Raw genomic sequence first — 20,224 nt, 5'->3', positions numbered from 1 at the left:
GTAGATCATTTTCATTAAATTATATTTTAAGGCATTACATGCCGTAGACTTCATACCAGTGGTCCATAACTGTTCCCAGTCAGCCATCATAATATTATGTCCAACATCTTGTGCCCATTTAATGCATCCTGGAAGATTATGCTGTGAACAATCCAGACATTGAAACCAGTAAGTTACTTAGGCCCTCCAGATGTTTTTAGACCCCAGTTTCCATCATCGACCCAACCACTGACTATGCTGACTAGAGCAGATGGGGACTGGAGTCCAACAACATTTGGAGGACCAAAACACCCCTCACCCTGCACAATACAACCTCATATTGTTAAATAAGAAAGTAGAGGTAAAGCTCAATGGTTCAGTCTGATCTCACCACAATTTCCAGCTCTGCCTGTGTCAGTCAGAAGGTATTTCAAGAAACAATGCCCTCAGCTATTCTCTGCAGTATAATTGCGCAGATACTGATAAAATGAAAGCAAATCAAACAAGGACTGACAGACACAGACTTTTGTTACTGGTGCGCATCCACATTATACAAAGAATAGAATGAGTCATGCCTATTGGGCAAAAAGAGTTTAGGGGATAGATGCCAGAAAGGTCACAGTGCCCTACACCAGCATATTCAAAACAGTATGAAGACTGCTGTGTGCCTTCACTGGCTGGCACATGTCAGCTTTCGACCCAAATCGTTACAAGAAACAGTCCTCTTAGAGGAGAAACACTACAGGTTTCTGGTTAAAAAAAGGAGTGAAGAACACATACATACAAACAGCCAGCTACTCAGAAATGCCAGTTTATTTGCATATACACAAATTCACTTAAACATAAGCATGAGTGCACCTTCTTGAGTACACTGCATGAGTACACTGTCTGGCAGCCAACCAACCACCTGCCCAACCTTTCTTTACCAGATCTGAACATATTATTAAATGGCAAAGCAGGCAGCATTTTAAGTGGCCAATTTAGAATCAGTTTTTCTAAACATTTTAAAGAAAAATAGTGACCCAAAAAATGAGGTTGTACATGTGCACAGCAAGAGTCAACTGCCAAAAAACTTTTTAGGCTGGTATCAACACGGCCAGTTCGAAGCCAGCTCATCAGTACTGAGTACATTTGTCACCCACAGAAAGTTAGGAAAGGAAACCAGGCACTTTCATGAATCATTTGAAATGGACTGTTGCATTTATGTCTATTAGCCAGTCTTCCTTTAGCGGCAAATTCTAAAGCCCCACATGCTGCAAATTCTGTAAACGCTTCCTCATTACCAAAAAATGATGCATTTTTAAAGGACCTGTATTGCACTTAGGCCTTTGCCAGCACATGGGCACTCCGAGATTTTCTTCTTCTCAAGTGCTATACAAAAACACAGGGCAAATGTAGTCTAGTAAAAGTTCTTTGACTGCAATACTTCTAACCATGTCTAACTGAACAAAGTTACATATAACGCAGCAATGGGCTATGAACACATTATGTAATGCAATACTGTATTAATAAACAATCCATGTACTCCTGCCAGCGCACTTCAGGGTAGGTCCCCTTTAAAGATGATGACTCATGTGTACAGCTAAAACTAGGTCATCAGGAACAGCAGTCTTGAGCCAAGGAACCAGTTGGGTGAGGGGAACACCACACACACACACAATAACCCAAGAGGTGGGAACACGTTATGTTGCCAGGAAACACAAATAAGGAAAGGCCTCACTTCATTCAGAATTTCTCACAGACTAGTGAATAGCAAAAGAGCCCAGTATACTTTCTAGCAACAGGCACATATGAATATAATGTAATTGTCCATTTCCCGGTGTCTTATCTATATTATGATGGTGATGATGTTTTTACTTGTGCAGACATTTTATAACTTTGCAGGTCTAGAGAAAAAAAAAACACCATCTGTTGACTCCGCAAGACTTTGCAGAGCCCAGGCTTCCATCCATACCAACATGCTTTAGAGGGAAGATAGCAAAATAGACTGTTGTAACGTACAGAGTTCAGTCTCCACTCCAACTGTGGCTTGCGGGTGCCTTTCTGCTGAATCTGCAAATTGCTAAGAGCCACAGTGATGAACTATAATGTGGAAGGTAGCCATTCAGCCCAAAGCTGTCATTTTCCCAAGCTTATCCTACGTAGAAGTCTTTAATCATCTGCTAAGATAAAAGCAAGATCCATTTCCTAAACTTGGCAAGCAAAAAAATGTGAACGTGCTCATTTCAAACCCATTAAATGCAACAATTACAATATTTCATATTTTCATTTTTAAAGGCAAAATAAACAAATTTTTGCTATCTTTCAGTTCACATGTTAAAATTATTTAACAAATATTTTGCACTCCTTGTGGTACAAATGAGCTCGAGGGCATATTTTTATAGGCACAATTTGCATATGGAGCATCTACATATGCTTTTCAAAGTTCCCAGTGGAAAGTCAAGATGCTGTATTGTAGTTCACATCAAGTTTGATGAAATTTACTAAATAATTCAGAGGGGGCCAATTAGAATATGCAAAGCATGAGACTCTTAATCTCAGGGTTGTGGGTTCAAGCCCCACATTGGGCAAAAGATTCCTGCATTGCAGGGGATTGGACTAGATGACCCTGATGGTCCCTTCCAACTCTACAATTCGATGAGTCTATAATCCTCCTAAGATGTATAAGTAAATATGGCCCAAGTCATTAGATGGCACAATGCAGGCAGAGGCAGAGATAGCCGCTACAGCACCTGGAGTGGCCCGCAGGGGCAGGGCTAGCCGCCTGGGGTGTGTGCCGCCACCGGGCGTCCCAGGGGGGTGCACTGGCGGTGGTGTGTGTCCTGGGGGGGGCGCCACCTGCGGTAATGTCATCCCCCTCAGGGATGGCACTCGGGGTGGATCACCCCAACCGCCCCCACCTTTCTCCGCTACTGAACACAGGTATGAGCATATATCCTGGCCATGGCGTTTGCCATTTTCCATGCAATTGTGAATGGTTGTTGTATTTACTATGTGCATGAACACCAGCTGATTCACAACAGCTGTCAGCTTAGAAATTTGTGGTCACCAATCTTCAAAGTCCAGTTAGGTACCACAGCTTTCTGCTACAATCATGCCTCTAGAACACTTTGGTGTAGCTTTCCACACAAATGGTCAACAGATGTAATATGTCTCAGGAATAAAACCACTCTTGACTTTTGTACTCTACAGTACTTTCTGCTAAAGAGATTCCTAGTCAGATTAACAACCATCTCTTCTACAGGTCAGAAAATTCCACACACACTCTTCAGAGGTGCAATAGAGGTGAATCATTTACCATGAGATACATGTTTAGAGGATTCTTACAGGTGTTATAGTGCCACAGTCTCCTTTGCCCAGTATTTAATAACAGTTTTGGAAACCGACACTTAAAATAAGTAAAAAATGAAGTTTGCATTTTCTGTGGAAATTCCACCATTGCTGGCACAATCTTAAAAGCAAAACAAAGCCTAAACAAACAATAGCTTTGGCAATAGTGACATTCCTTTGATTAGGCTGAATGTTCAACTCGTTCAAAATAAAAACTATTAGAAAAATATTTATTTTTACAAAGGGTCAAAGGAAAAATATAATTTTTCCAGAGGGAAGCCAGATGTTTAGTTTCTCCTCCTCCAAAAGTGATACTTTTGCTGATAAATAGCATTTAGTCACTGTTTTTAAAAAGGTTCATGTTTCATTTCCTCTACTTTAAAGATCCACATCACAACATTTAAGCCAAGTATTCCATGCATGTTGAAATCGTTCCATGTACTTTTGTAGGAGAAACAGAGACAAGAAGCATTTTCCTAGTACAAATATAGATGTTAAGGCATTCAGATATAAAATGCTGCTGCTCAACAAGTCATTATTAATTTCAGTAGCTAGTAGTACTACCTGGTTGGTACTTGTTTACATCAGCAGCCCAGTATACTTGTACAGGTTCTAGGTTACCCCACTCATCTCAGTAGAGGTGGAAGCTCTGCTTATTCTATTCTAATGAACAACAAAGACCTTGGAAGTGAGGGGGACTTTGTGGGTGCACATCTAAGACCCTGCAAAGGGTTTGGTAGAGATGCCAATAATTGCCTGTGATTTGGACGTACCCTGTTTTTGTGAAAAAGTGTCCCAGAAAATGCAGCAGAAAAACATTAAGAGAGCTAGAAGATAAACACGAAACCTCTGGGTCTTGTGGGTACTGAAACATGATAGATCTTGAAGGGAAGAGGAAGAGACGTTTTCTGCAGGAAAAAAAAAAACACCTCCTTGGTTCTCCTAAGTCTATATTTCAATTTGTAACACACATGCTTTTCAGTGGGGAATGCAATGCAAATTTACATCACTTTCAATACATCCATATCTCAAAGTGAAGCTTAGCCTATATGGTTTTTATATGAGCTTCAAGAACAGAACAGTATATGATTTTAAAGTCAATCAGTTCTTGTTTAAGCACTTGTGGATCCAGTCACCAATTTGAGGATTTAAAAATGCACACTCAGGTCATATCCACACCAGAGATTTAAAGCACATGACTTCCCCCAAAGAATCATGGGAACTGTTGTTAAGGATGCTGGGAATTGTATCTCTCTGAGGAGTAAACTACAGTTCCCAGGATTCTTTGGGGGAAGCCATGTGCTTTAAATCTCTGGTGTGGCTATGATCTCACACTCAAAACATGAATGCATAAGAAATATTTAGATCTGCATGGCAATTTAAGCCACTCCATGGATATTTGTGGATATCCAAAGATGCAGGAAGGCAGCATTATGGAAATGAAAGATGAGTCCAGTAGCACCTTAGAGACCAACTAAGTTTGTTCTTGGTATGAGCTTTTGAGTGTGGACAATTTATTTATTTTTTATATACGGTATATTTCTACTGCGTCAGACCAACTCGGCTACCTACCTGAACCTATCTCTAGATCAGGTAGAGAGTTAGGAGAAAGCGCTATTAAAATATTTATCCTGTCTTACAGAAATTTGCTTTTAAAAAGCTTCATACATTTAATTGAACTCAAATGCAAAAAGTACTTCTTAAGGCACACAAAATGCTGCTTCTACTAATAGACAGCAGGCAGTTACTGAATCAAACTACGAAACTACGAAAAGCAGTTTACTCTGTTTCTATACATACATAAAACTGCTACGTTCAAAGGGGGCAGGAAAACTTGTAAGATCCAAAACTTGAAGGAAGTTCATTTTGAAAGCTATCTTGTGCACATGAACATAAACACACAATAGGCAAAAACAAAAGTATACTTGATGAGATGAACACAATGGAATGTTAGATGCCCTTGTCCAGCTAAATCTCAATTCTGTTGGTTTAACCTGCACTGTTTGGCTGGCGCCATAAACAATATTTAGATATAACTTCATGCTTCCCAACAGATGCCACTTTCCATTTGATTATTTTCAGTTAAGGAAGTGCAAGGAAGATTATAAAAATCAATGAAGACCTTATGCATGTTTACACATAAGGCAACTAAGTCATGCTCAGTGCACATCTAGACAAATTTACAAATATCCCTTATGTTGTAGATTAGGCTGCAATCCTTACCCCACTTTCCTGTGAGTAAGTAGGATTTAAGTCTGAGCATACATTGCTAGGACTCTGCATCAAAGGCGTTTGAAGAAGAAGAGAAGAGGAGTACAATTACTGCACAGAACTACAACTCAAAAATGCAGGCTATGCAACTGTAACTTCAGAAGATGCTTTCAGTGATACACATGATACAATATACAATTTTGTGACTAGCTTGAGGGAAATGGGGATGGGGTTAAGTAATTAATTTATGTCTGTAGCCATATCTGTAACTGTTACAACAAAGCAAACATATGCCTCCATTTCATCTTTGCTGTGTGGGTGGGTGGGATATTGAAGACAGTTTCACCAGCATACAGGATACTTAACACAAAACAACAGATGTGCAATAATCACAAATGTCCATTCATTTCCTTTATGTCAGCAAATACAAGCAGTTGCTAATTAAGAATCTCTATCTATTGGATACAAAAGGAAGTTTACACATTTCCCTGGTCATTTTGAAATAGAAAATGTAGACAATAGAAAATGTCACAGGAAGAGAGCAATCTGCTTCCCTGCAACTACCATGTCTTAGCGAAGTTATCTTTTTCCTTTAAACTGTTTTACACTGACTCAAGGAAGAACAACTACAATAAAACACTAACTGAAAAAATGTAAGAGCAGAACAGTTAGGAGCTGTACAATTACGTCTTGCCTTCCTAGAACTATGTGGGGTTCCCAGAAGGTCTCCCACACAGACAATGGCAGGATTCCAGACCTGCTTAGCTTCAACAAGGTGACTGCATTGCATGTTCTCAGACCATGGGCAAGAGATCCAATTTCAGCTCAGTGGTTGGAATTCTAAACGCTTGAAAAGAGCAGGTGGCTGTTGGATGCTGTGGACCATAGTTAGAGGCCTCCTCAGAGAGGCTCCAAGTTCCACCATGGTTGCTGATCTGCCTCGCGTCCTAAGGTCAAAAAGTGGGTGTTCCAGCGGAATGATAGGGAAGATTAGGGGATGCTTTGGATCTGCTGAATCCATAGACCCCTCATCCCCCAAACATGCTTATGGAATAGGTGATGGGGGGCTATGCCAGCCTTGGAGCTGGTGTGGCTATTTTGCCTGCCACTGGGGAAAAAATTAAAATTAACCCAACATTTAAAAGAGGAACCAGCAACAAAAAGGCAAGGGACTAGAAAAAGCCACATACAGACACCTATTCTGTCCTGGCCCCAACCAGTTGGGTTAGACTACTTTCCGTTCCCCAACCTCTGAAGGACTGCTCTATCCAAAACTTCAATAATTTCCCACAGAAATAAAGTGAGACTTAAGGTGTTGGCCTTTTGTTTGTACTCAGCAGCTGGCTGCGATACAGCTATTTGGCATGTCCTGTGTGGTCTATTTTGCCTTCTTCTTTTTTAACTAGTATGTCAGGCTATGCTATTGAACTAAGTTTTTTTAAAACAACAACAAAACAAAACAAAAAACAGTGGGCACTTCAGTTTAGGAATCCAACAGCTTATGAGGTTCTGGCCCATTTTGGGTCAGTGCAGCCAATGGCCTCATTCATACTGACCTTCTCAGAATATACACACTGTATATACACACCATAGCTATATTTTTAATAATCCGTTTTCTACTTCTAAACCACTTAAGGAGCCATTTTGGCAAGCACTTTACTAATTAGAAGAATAAAATCAGAAAGGCTTAATTAACCACAGTTTCCCATTTCTCCAAACCAGGAAACAATAACCACCAGCTTCAGAACAAACCATGATCTTAAGCCACAGTTTGACATTTTAAGATTCTGGCTTGTTTCAAAGTTGGTCACCATAGTCATCTTGTTCAGCAGAAATTGGAAACCACAATTTATTTCTTGTATTATTGAAGTGCGCCATGAAGAGAACAGCAAAGGGTTTGGGTGCATGGGCAAAGGGTTTGATGTTTATCTCAGTTTAACAAGCCATGGATACAAGAATCCGATTGCTTCTGTCAGCATCAATTGATGACAATTGCTTCTATCAGAAGAAAGTTGGAATGACCCAACATTAGGAACCCCCAAACTGAGTAGTGATTGCCTCTGTGGAGCTATGTATTATTTTCCAAAGCAAATATTTACTTGCATAGGCAGTCATGATTTCTTTCTTCCATATTTGGTACAAGAAAAATATAATTTTTAAAACCCACCAGAGTTTGGCATGTATTCTAACAGGATTTTGACTGAATAATTGTGCCTAATATTGTAGCTCTACTCATAATTACCATTCAAATTAAAACCACTGAAAGATCTGTAACAACCACAGAGAAAAATCCATTTTACTCACAACGCAACTGATTTTTTATTTACTTCCACAGAAAGACACCAGATTTTTTAAATTATTTTTTATTATTTTATTATTTATTTTAAAGGAAATTTTAAGGTTGGTAATAAATGCTTTGCCACAAGCACTCTTTAACACTTCCACCTATTTTGGAGGGGGGGTGCTTTTCAGTAGCAAGCTACTGGTTTTCAAGCATATTATTAATTCAATCATGCAGAGATGCCCATCATTTACCGAAGAAAAGCAAAAAGCCTATTTTTTATATAAATATTTCATTTTGTGAACCCACGTGTCTGTTTTGTCCAATATATGCATTTTAATCAATGCTATACATAATTTATCGAAGCTTTTACAACTCAGTTCTAAAGTCAATAGGGGTGAGGCAACTGGTGTTGCCCCCGAAATCAACAGAAGAGATATTTATTATTGCAGGCAACTCCCAGTTTATGTGGGTGTTACATTCTAAGGCATCCGCATTTAAGTGAAATCGCATATATTTGAAACACTATTGAAAAAGTCTGCAAACACCCTGTTCTGCCCTTGCCCCACCCCTTTTTGTGGCATTTTCAGGCCAGTTCCAGGTTTGGCGTTATGCATGTGTGTGCAGTCACACACATATCAGACACCCCAAAAATAGTTACTGCCTGTACAAGTCTGTGTCTGGTATAAAGATGTGACATAATAATTCTAAATAAATAAATAAATAAATAAATAAATAAATATGATAATAATAATAATAATAATAATAATAATAATAATAATAATAATAATAATAAATTTATACCCCGCCCATCTGGCTGGGTTTCCTCAGCCACTCTGGGCAGCTTCCAACAAAACACTAAAATACAATAACCTATTAAACATTAAAAGCTTCCTTAAACATCAATTGGGATGTACCTTTGAAATGAAGGAGTACAGGATATGGTGAAAGTGTGCAACTCCACTGTCCACTCACATCTGTTAGGAGTGGTCTGAGGCTCCTTAAGGCACAACGCGCATACACACGCACACGCACGCACACGCACACACACACACACACACACACACACACACACCAACAACCCAAACATTATGGGACTCCCTACTAAGTTGTCTGTTAAACCTGAGATTACTAATTTCAAGCTCCACACAGGAATTATATTTAAAGATTATATTTAGCTCTAAAGTGTGGCTGTAAAACACAGGATTCCCCCATGTCTACTGCTCTGGAATTTTGTATAAGGGGTAGTCTATAAGTAAAAGTAAATAAATAAATATGGAAAGCACAGTTCCCATCAGCCATAACCATTCTGTAATTAAAATACACTTCCTGACAAAATACAAACATTGGTTTCGATCCAGAGAAGGGCTCCTTTCATTTCTACAAGAAGTTGTGACTCAGTAGAAGCTGCTACTCATGTATGGGGGGAAAAGGAGCTGAGTTTTTACCAATTCCCTCTTCCCCAGCACCACCTCCCATGCTCTTACAAAGGGTCCTTCAATCTTCTGGAGAAGGTTTTCAGGGACTGCAGGGGGAATCAGCAAAAACCACTTCCTTGCCCCTTTCTGGGAGCTGAACTTTGCTCATGTGAACTGCAGACCCATACTGCTTAAGGATACGCAGCAGCAACCTTAGATGGTAAACTAAATACTGTCAAATAATTAGCTTAAAAACAACAAGTTGTAAATGTATTTAATTTACACCACACAGTAGTAAAATAAAGTGGTTGGAGAGATGTGGATATTATTAAGTGTATTATTTCTGCAGAACTCCTAGCTGAAAGGTTTCAGAACTTCCTTGAAATGTGTGCTTAATTACAATGATAATCCTTTTCATCCAAAGAATAGTACAACTGCACTAATTCTCACCAGATGTAAGTTATGGAAGGCATTAATTTAACTGCTGCGCCACCAAAAATCTGGGAATGAAAATGCTTATAAGTAAAGCTGTAGACATAGTTGAATTCTCACTTTCATTATTAAAACCATTATGACAGACTTAAAAAGAACCTGCAACGCCATCATATATTTTAGTTCTCAACACATTTTTAAGGCATGAGAAGTTACAGCCAGGGTTCGAAATTAGCAGGGTGCCAGGCACATTTTGCACCTAAAGATTCTCCATTTGTGAAAAGTCCAAAAGTCTGGGTGCCATTTTTTGTGCCTGGCTGACACTCAAGAATTGCTGAAATGAATGTGCTTTGAAGCCTTGAAGTATATGTTAAGGAGAGACAATATGATAAGGAATTTAAAAATAAAGAGTACAGTGTTTTGAAAACTGAAGTATGGTACCAATATTTTTATTATAAACACCAAATTAAACATATATTAACAATTTCTGGAAAAAAATGTGATATTAACAATGTGTCTCTAATGTGAATTGCATATTAATTCATGCTTATCAAAATAATAAATAAAAAGTGATGACCCCACCCCCCACAAATGGTGGCTAGACATTCTGTTTTGGCGCCTACAACCCAGATCTCAGGGGCCACTTGGCTCCTAGCTTTTCTGTCTCAGTTTCTAACACTGGTTACAGCTTCTGCTGTACAGGTTCCAACTGTAAGAACAGCTAATAAGAGGGGAAGAGGCGGGTTACAGACGCTTCAGATTACAGACTCCGCTAACCCAGAAATAGTACCTTGGGTTAAGAACTTTGCTTCAGGATGAGAACAGAAATAGTGTGGTGGCGGCACGGCAGCAGCGGGAGTCCCCATTAGTTAAAGTGGTACCTCAGGTTAAGAAGAGTTTCAGGTTAAGAACGGATCTCCGGAACAAATTAAGTTCTTAACCAGAGGTATCACTGTAATCCAAGAGAGGATTATACATCTACCATCACAACTACACTTAGGCCTGGTTTGGAAGTGACACCAAACCATGGTTTAACTCACTGCTATGGATATGAGCAGCAGCAAGTCTCAGCAGTTCTAAGGATACTGGAAGCGTCCACCTTTAAACTAAAGTTTATCATTATGTCCAAGCTGGAGGAACTCTGGTAAAAACTATGCTTTGTTAAAAAGCCAGAAGCTCAAGCCACTGATTTCACAGGTGTGCTGAATGAGGAGTACATGAAGCACATAATACTAAACCATGGCTTAGATTTATATCTGAAAAAGGACCACTCTATTCAGGGGAATGAGCTTCTACAAATTTATTTCTGAGCAAATGTGTAGAACAATGGGCTTTGAACAATGGGGTAGTAGGACAAATCTGGCAATGTTGTAGGAAAAAGGTGAGCTTTGACAGAAAAACATGTGAAAGCAAGATCTAGGGGTTCTGATATAAAACTATTTGGCAATTGGCATTGACATCTCAAGCTCCTTGACAACTGTGAACCTAACAGAACACAGTTTGAAGATACCTATACAAATGGTGTGTGATATCCTACCAACTAAACAAGATATATAATTTGGTTACAGATGCTTGTTGAAGACATGGGGAACATGGTGCCAACTTAATTCATCTCTTCCAATAATGGAAAAACATTAAGAAATTTTTGAACATCATCTGGTTCCAATTATGGGATGAAAGATCCCAGAAGACCTTTTGATGAACTATTTGAAGAGGATTGTCAAAAATAAGATATTGAAATACGTTATTAAAATCAGCAATAATATATATAGTCCATTGTGGGAGCTATGTATGCTATGTTATTTAGGTTTTTTAGTTGGAGAGGCAGAAGAGAGATCTGGAGCTAATGGCAGATCACTATATTTCCAACCCATTAAAACAAAAGAAGTTTCCCCTTTCCTAAATTAGGCAAATTCTCTAATATGCAGTTACTTACCCCATATGGATTTGCATGCATATGCATATGTGCAGGTTAACTCAGTTTGTGGCTCATGGGATTTACCGTAATACCGAGGAGAAAGGGGACTCTTGTTAATACGAATATGAATTTGATTTGTCCCTGAGCCACAGCGTTTGTAACTTGGCTCTGACTGATTCTAGTAAAAAACAAAAGTAGATCTAAAGCCTGAACATGCCTAACCTAATGCATTGAGATGGTTATTTCCTGCATTTAGTTGTTTCCTAGGGCCACAATATCTACAGGAAGCATCAGTACTTGAACTAGGATCCCAAGAGAGATGTAGATATAGAGGTCCTCATTAGTCACAAAGGGCTGCCAAAGAAAGGCTTCACATGTGTTTTGAACCCCATATACCACATTGCCAAAATAACATCGTTTCTTTTAAAGGCAGCAACTTTTAAGAAACAAGACTCTAGTGTTTCCCGCCCCCCTTCAGTCTTCCAAGTCACTTTTCAAGGTAAGGCCCTGGATAAAGAAAAAACGTTTTTAGTAGAACACTAAAAGGTGTGTTCATATACTTGGAGTGGAAACTCTGTGCATCCAGCTGCAATTGATTTCCTGCATGGCAAAATACTGCAGGCATTTTACTAGATTACAAAGGCTTCCTACACATCACTAGGTTTTCAAACCAGGAAGGTATTCCCACATGGCCATTCCTTTGTCAGAATAAACAGCCTCTACTGATCTTTCACTGTATATGGTTTGCTTCTTCCCAAACCATAAAAAGATGGGAAAAAGTGGTTTCAAAACACCCAATGACATGAAATATTCTCCTCTTTTGAAGGAAACAGTAAATTACAGTATTTAGGTATTTCTTCTTTCCTCTCACCAGAAAGCTATACAACACCTAGCAACAACACATCCTTTCATACTTCTTTAAAAAAAAATCTAGCCAAAACCATCAACGCTACAGCAAAAGCAAGCCATGGGAGAATTTCAATGAAACACACTATTAAGACTTTCTGGAGTATTTATACTTCTAATCTCATACATGGGAGAAAAACTCTCTGTACATGTATATAGTGAAGAAGGACAATTCTCCAGGAAAGAAAGAGAGCATAAGGTGAACCCAGCCTCTATGAAGCACACAAGCAAGTTATCTATGCGCAGTCCTCCTTCCTTTATTGCAATAAGCAGGAAAACTTTCTGAGACCTTTAGAAATTCCCTTCTCCAAGGTGCCTCCTTGAAATGGAATGGGCCATCTGTGCCTCAGCTTTTCTCCATGAACTTTGCTACCAGTGAGAATGTAGCATACTCACTCACAGTATTTAATTCACATTTGCAATTTGGAATTTATAGCTATATACTTTCACAAAAGGCATTAATCAATCTGAAAGCACAGGAACTGGCAGTGTGTATTATCTGGGAGTTGAAGATCAATACTAGAATTTAAAGTGGAAGAGAAGCCCAATACCAGTGTCTAGATGTCTTTTTTTTTTTTTTTTTTAAAGAACTTATAAACAAAAAATAATTTAAACACAAGAGACAGAGCTGTTTAAAATATAAGTTGGCAAATGGTTATCTGGTAACATCCAAGTAGTCAATGCAGAACTTTTGGCATCTCATGCTTCACTCGCAGAGAGCCAGAGATGTGAAAAAATAAATTCTACTGTCAAACATGTGGCAATTCAAATCTTTTATTTCTTGACTGCTAGCAATCATGTTACTTCCTAAAGAAAAGGGTGTTCAAAAGGTTCAGCAGCCCAGTTCCCAAGCTGACCCAGAGTTAAAGGCTCCACTGAAAAGAATAGGGCTAACAACAGTGGGATGTGTTCATGATACCAACAGCAAGTTCAAGTTGAAGCACAAGGCAGAGTTCACACTAATGCATCCTCAATCAAAGGCATATGTTGCACTCCTCCTATTGTGGCAATGAGGGCCAAAACTGTGGACTGTACATTTCATGTTTGCCAAAAGGAATGTACATTTTTTAAAAACTTCATCAGAAGTCATTCAATCCCAGACTGCCATAATTTCCTCCCTTCATGACCTAAAAAGTAATCAAGCCAAGACCTCCCAAAAAACCATCATATGTTTTCTGAATCCTAGCCAATTTACATTATATTCCTGAATCTGAAACCTCTCCTAACAGATGTGATGTCAGTATATCAAATCAGCATTCCAATCTAGTTTCTGGCTATAGTATACCAATATAAAACTGTTTCAACATTTGGTTTCGATTGAACAATTGAAGCAAGCCTGTAATGAGCTCTGAAGTACAACATCGTCTCCCCGTTTACCAATAAAATATGCATTCACTGAAGCTTTTGTCATGAATTAAAATTGGCAAAAAGGGACATATCCAAAAGATACAGCTACATTCATTTGCAATAAAAATTACTTGAAAACGCCAGCTATTAATGGTATAGCTATCAACAGTTTCCATTAATGACATTTTTCCTGCAGCAAGCCAGGGAAGCATGGGTCTAAAGACAAAGTATATTGCTTTTGCTTACAATGGGACACTAGGATTTCCCAGGTTAGGGGTGGGTAGAAGCACTTTGTGGTGATTCTACCTTACTTGGTTGGTCTTTTCCAGAGGGTGATGCTTGGGGAGTGCTCTTTGGCCCCATGGAGCCTTCAATGTGGGGCTCCTCAACATTCGATTTTATCCCTCATGTTATTTAACATCTACATTAAACCTCTGACTTCATCCAGAGTTCTGGAGTCCATAATCTGCAATCTGCTGAGGACACACAGCTCTACCTCTCCTTTACATATGCAGGTGTTGCAGTGGATGTGCTGGACCATTGTCTTGCCTAAGTAATGGACTGGATGAGAGCCAATGAACTGAAGCTCAATCCTCCACCTTAGGGTGGTTCCCTAAACCGGATGGATGGGAGGTTGCCTCCTTTGATGGTGTTACACCTTCTGATAGAGTGGGTGGTGCACAACTTGAAGGCACTTCTGGATCCATTGCTGTCACTTGAAGCTCAGGTGGCACCTTGGTGGCACAGAGTGCTTTCCATTAGCTTTGGCTGGTGGCCCAGTTGCATCCCTATCTGGATAGGGATAACATAACTTCTGTTGTCTATCCTCTGGTAACCTCTAGGTTAGATTACTGCAATGCATTGTATGTGGGGGCTGCCTCTGAAGATGGTTTAGAAACTTCAGCTGGTACAGAATTCAGTGGCCAGGTTGCGATGATTTGAGCATGTGGTGGCAATCCTGGCCCAATTGCACTGGCTGCCAATTAGTTTCTGGGCCCAACTCAAAGTGCTGCTTTTGATCTATAAAGCCTCAATCTGCTCACAGCTGTATGAACCACCTCAAGACCCTGTGATCATCACCCAACACTCTTCTACGCATGCCTCCTCCACGAGAGGTCTGGAGGGCAGCAACATGAGAGCAGGCTTTTCTGTGCTGGTTCTCCACTTGTGGAAGGCTTTTCCAAGGGAGGTCTGCCTGGCACCTTCATTACAAATATTTAGGCACCAGGCAAAAAACATCCTCTGTTGGACCTAGTGGCTGCTTGAGTTTCGACTCACGATAAAAGTCAGCTTCATAGGTCATGATTCCACACAAACCATAATTCCATTGCCCAATTCCATTTTTGGAAAGCATTCAGGAAACTTCCACAAGGCCCAATAAAACTTAGCAGGTTGCACATACTGAAAACCACTTCTGCATGTAGGGAGATGTCATGCGTTTTTAGTTTTATTTAGAACTTTCAGGTCAGGGCTTCTCAGATAAAAGCAGGGTTCCTCCACGCTAAGCAAAAGAAAACAGTAAAGCCAACTTTCTTCCAGCAGTGTCTGGCTGAGATTCTCTGGAAGCATCATTAAAATAAACAGAACCATGTGCAACAGCCATGTATTAAATTACTTTATATATATGTCTTGTTGACTTCAAAGCAGCCTGCACAACAGAAAAATACAATTATGAGTGTAAAGAGGCTAGCAATATTGACAGAGAACCAACCTATCCATCTCAGAACCTGTGTTTTTCATATGCCTTCAAAGGTAAGTGATCAGAATTAAACTTTTAACTTAATAGTTCTAAAATACTGTATGATTCTCCTGAAGATTCAAAGTTAATCTCCTGCCTAAAGTCAGAGGCTTCAAACGGATATGGCAGGCCTGCAACCTATGTGAGGGTTATGTTCTGGGGATGGCACCTGAAGCCAAAATTGTGTACAGTCAAAACCCATTGGGCTCAATGGAGAGTGGGATTTCCAAAGTCATTTTTCCTGAGACTCTGCCCCCTTTTTAATTTTTTTTTTAATTGCCATACACATCAAGCTAAATGCACATAAGTTATGGGCTTACTTAGGGTTGCCATACGTCCAGAATTTCCTGGACATAATTAGAATACTGAAGTTGGAAGCGGAAATCGTAAAAATGACCAGGAAAATCTGGACATATGACAACCCATGTTGCCAATGTCGTTTTTGGTGAATTTTCTTAGCGATAGTTCAAAAACTTCTCTCTTTTTTGTGAATTTGAAACTTTTCTGTTCCAGATTTTCACTGTTTGAAATATGGCAACCCTATCTTACTGCACACACATTCAGAAAAGGTGTATGGTGTGGCCTTCCAAGGACTGTACCACCAGAATCTGAATTGTGGAATCACTTGTGCTTGGCTATTTCATCACATAAATAGCAAGCAATGTACAGTAAACTAACACATCTGAAGAAGGTAAACTAGAACTTGTTTCCTAATATGCTACTTTTGCAAGGAATATTCATTCATATATTCCCAATCATACTCCGATGTGGCATCAATCCAGATAGGTTGCACGGTTTTCCTTTTCCAACTGTATCAAGATCAGGTCACAGGGACAATACACATAACCACGTTTTAGGGTTATATTTGGCTTATCGTGCTTCTTTGGTGAATTATGATTAAAGGAGCCATCCTATCGTTAAATCAGCATTCATGCTTAAGGTAGTGCACCATGACAGCTGCCTCGCTGCCTTCACATTTCAAATCTCAGCTGGCAACAAGGGAGTTACTCAAAATAAACTCAGACTGTGGTTGTATGAATTGGCTCCTAAAATTAAGACAAAGATTAAATTTTCCATGCAGACTTCCAGCTTTCAAAATCTGTTTAGACATCCATAAGAACAAATATTTGTGCTATGTGAAGATGCTGGTATAGTATATGAATATATACAATTCACACACAGAGAGACACATACAATGTAAAAAATATTCTAGTACAGTACTTCTTTACCAGTCAAGTTAACTGAGCATATGGTGCCATATTAATTTAGGACTACTGGGTGTCAGGAAAAAAAATTAAAATGTAAATTGTAAAGTTTAAAGGCAGCCCTATGCTTTGCCTTTCCGAACACAATTACTTATATATCCCATAGCTGCTATTTCCAGATTTAGCTTTACTACAAGCAAACAGGATTCCATTATAAATTTAGCTAGAGGCCAGGACCACAAGCAGTTGTGGAAATTTGAACCACAAGCCTTAATCAGTAAAGGCTGTTCACTCTGAAAAAGGAAGGAAGGCATTAGATGAAGACTTCTTCTAACACTGCTATTTTATTCTAAAATGTTATATTTTCAATTATTATTTTGATCACATTTATAAATATGTATTTTCATTTATTATTATTATTATAAAAACTTCAGTGTATCTGAAATTAAGATACAGTGTATCTGAAGAAGTGTGCATGCACACGAAAGCTCATACCAAGAACTAACTTAGTTGGTCTTTAAGGTGCTACTGGAAGGAATTTTTTTATCTTAACCTGAAGGACCACTTTAGCTAACGGGGCCTCCTGCTGCCGCCACACCACGATTTCTGTTCTCATCCCGAAGCAAAGTTCTTAACCCGAGGTAATATTTCTGGCTTATTGGAGTCTGTAACCTGAAGCGTATGTAACCCGAGGTACCACTGTATTTGGAAGTAAACTCCATTGAACTTAATGGGGCTTACTCCCAAGTTAGTGAGTTTAGGATTACAGCTTTAGCCTCCAACAAAAGCACCTCAGCCAACTAAACTGAAATCTGTTGGCATCACTCCATCATCACCTCAATTCTTTAGTCTTTCCAGCTTCTGACTGTAGGGCTTAGAGTTTACATTTTTTTTCTACAAATGTATGTATACTTTGTCATCTCATTTGTATCTATATGACTGTGTTAAGTGCCTCAACTGTTATCCAACAGACGGTCTGATTGTGCTATTTGTATACAAGACCATCACTAGGAATTATTTATACCATTTTGCTATGAGGGGTGAGTGGGAAGAGACAATGTTATCCATTGGCCACAGTCAGTAGCCTGAGAAACTTAGATTATAATCACATCTTTGCTATGAGCTCACTAGGAGATAGCATGAAAAGTATCATGTGTCACACAATAGCCTTGAATGTTAATGCAAGGAAACCGGATAAAAAAGCAAGTCATGCCTCTGACATAATCCAAAGGGTAAATGACTTTTGTTCTATGTGATTCAGAAAAATATTTTTAGAAAAACGCAACTTAAAAGGACATATATAACACTTGACAATTAATAGCATTTTTCCAAATTGCTCATCATCTTCTAGGTACCACTTAGCAGAATAGAATTTTTTCAGATAAAAACAAGCCATATAAATTAATCCAGTTCAGATATCAAAGCCAAACCATTATTGTCCATCCTAAAGAAACTTTGTACCTCTGTACTCTCCTCCTCCCAACTTCCCCCTGCACACTCCAATTCTGTCTGTCATTTCCTGATTCACATAACTATAGTTTGCTGTTGTGTCTGAAACAAGCAAACTATGGTTACTGCAGACCTCAGTGGAACTCTAAATCATAATTGGAATCCCAGATCAAGCTGTACTTTGCTGCTGTATCTTATTTTCAGTTTGGTATGGGCAACCTGTGACCCTCCAGGTGTTGCTAGACTATGATTATGAGCCAACACTGAGATAGCAGTTTGTCTAAGGCTGCAGAGTGAGCTCGTAAGGTGACATTTGTACCAAAGGTCAACCACCTTCCTGCCTGCCCACTTAAATACTGAACTGCACTTGCTCAGCACAGTAGCACATCATCTCTACACTAAGATGCATAGCCGTCATGCATGTAGGCACCATGTATCACACAATGCCTTGCATGTACCGCCCCTCCTATAAGCATTCGCCAAAAGGACAAAAGGTGGGTGTGTTCATGACTCCCATTTCCCATGCTTCAGCATGGCATCCCAAACCACCTGTAGCTCTATGAGAGACAGAGTAGCACTGACACCTACATGTATTGCAGTTCTGTGAGAATGAGAGAGGTAAAACTTGTAAAGTGCACCATGTTTCAGGAAGTGTGATATAAAACTATCAGTATTGAAATGCAGCAGAATTCAAGGGAAGGCAGACCAATGGTCTTCCTTTGCTCTCTTGGCATAACTCTTCCTAAGAACTGACTTCACTTAAAAACACAATGGCTTTGATTCAATGCAATGCAAAGTAAGCATCTTATTAGTGCAAGGATGTCCACTTCTGTGGGGGGATTTTCTTGCCTCTCCAACCCCCCCCCCATGCACCCTCTAAATCTGTTCTGGGCTTCCCCTCTAACTTCCAGAGCAGATTTAGGGAGGGAATCCTGTTGCACAAGAAGTTTCCCTTGCACTGATGGGATGCTTACTTAGCACTGCACTGATACATGTCAAAATCTCTCTCTTTTTAAAAACCTCTCCTCTCCTAGCTCCCAATGAGCATATCATCCCCACTGCAGTTTGAAACTCAGAAATTCAACATAACCTGCTTTTCTCATCTGTGAAGCTCTAGGACAAAAAAAAAAAAAAAGGTTTTTCGATTCTGCATCTTCATTTAGTGTTTAAAAGCTCAAGAGCTTGTCTCATTAAAAAGTTTGCAGTCCTAGTGAACATGTGACCTGGTACAAACTGAGCCAAGAGAGCCAGTTGTGAAGGTGGAAGATCTAGTTAAATAAGCTAATGACTGATAAACCACTTCATTAACTTCACGTACTTTTTCAGATGAGCAATAACACCAAGTTTAGATGCAGTTTTAGAGCAACAACAAATATCGCAACCAAGATGTCACTTTTATGGAGTCAAAGATGTTACAAAGATGACTATTTGTAATATGCTACTGAATAGGATTCCAACGTGATTTCATCATCAAAAGAAAGCGCCGTCCCAAATTAACTGTCCATAGCTCACATCACATAGCAAGTCCTATGAAAAAGTATATGAGTTCTGTGTAGAACACATACCACATAAAACAGATTTTTAAGAAAAAGAAAAAACAGGAGCAGTTGTTACAAGAGGACGAAAACAGCTTATGCAGTCTAGACAAATTAATGGGTGTTGTTCATCAGAAGATATAATAACCAACTGAGTGGAATTTATTCCAACAATCCTCTAGTGTGTATGGAGAAATCCCTTAACTAGAAGTGAAACACTTTTATTGAGAAGTTTCCACTGGCTGCATGCTTAACAGAAAGAAATCAGAGAATCTGTCTACATGCCACCTGGAATAGCAGTTACTTTCAAGAAGAGGGCTAGCATTGTTTTAAGTAGCAGTAAGTCTTTCTCCTCAGATGTCAGAAATCCAACAAAGCTGCAAACCACCAGTTATTTATTCCCCATGCCACCTGAGCATATAACCATATATTTTAAAAAGGCTCATTCCAATAAGAACAAAGAGAAAGGGAGGCG

The 20,224-nt window shown here is 39.3% G+C and overlaps 1 protein-coding gene and 1 long non-coding RNA gene across 5 annotated transcripts in view; one reads left to right on the top strand and one right to left on the bottom strand.

The window, feature by feature from the left end:
- The window catches only part of LOC308583372, a 444,074-nt gene that overhangs the window by 163,871 nt on the left and 259,979 nt on the right, over positions 1-20,224 (top strand). The window lies entirely within an intron of this gene.
- The window catches only part of PLEKHG1 (pleckstrin homology and RhoGEF domain containing G1), a 102,410-nt gene that overhangs the window by 80,710 nt on the left and 1,476 nt on the right, over positions 1-20,224 (bottom strand). The window lies entirely within an intron of this gene.

The sequence above is a fragment of the Podarcis bocagei genome (assembly GCF_964188305.1).
Source record: "Podarcis bocagei genome assembly, chromosome: 3".
Taxonomy (NCBI): domain Eukaryota; kingdom Metazoa; phylum Chordata; class Lepidosauria; order Squamata; family Lacertidae; genus Podarcis; species Podarcis bocagei.
This window is presented reverse-complemented; position numbering and strand designations above follow the sequence as displayed.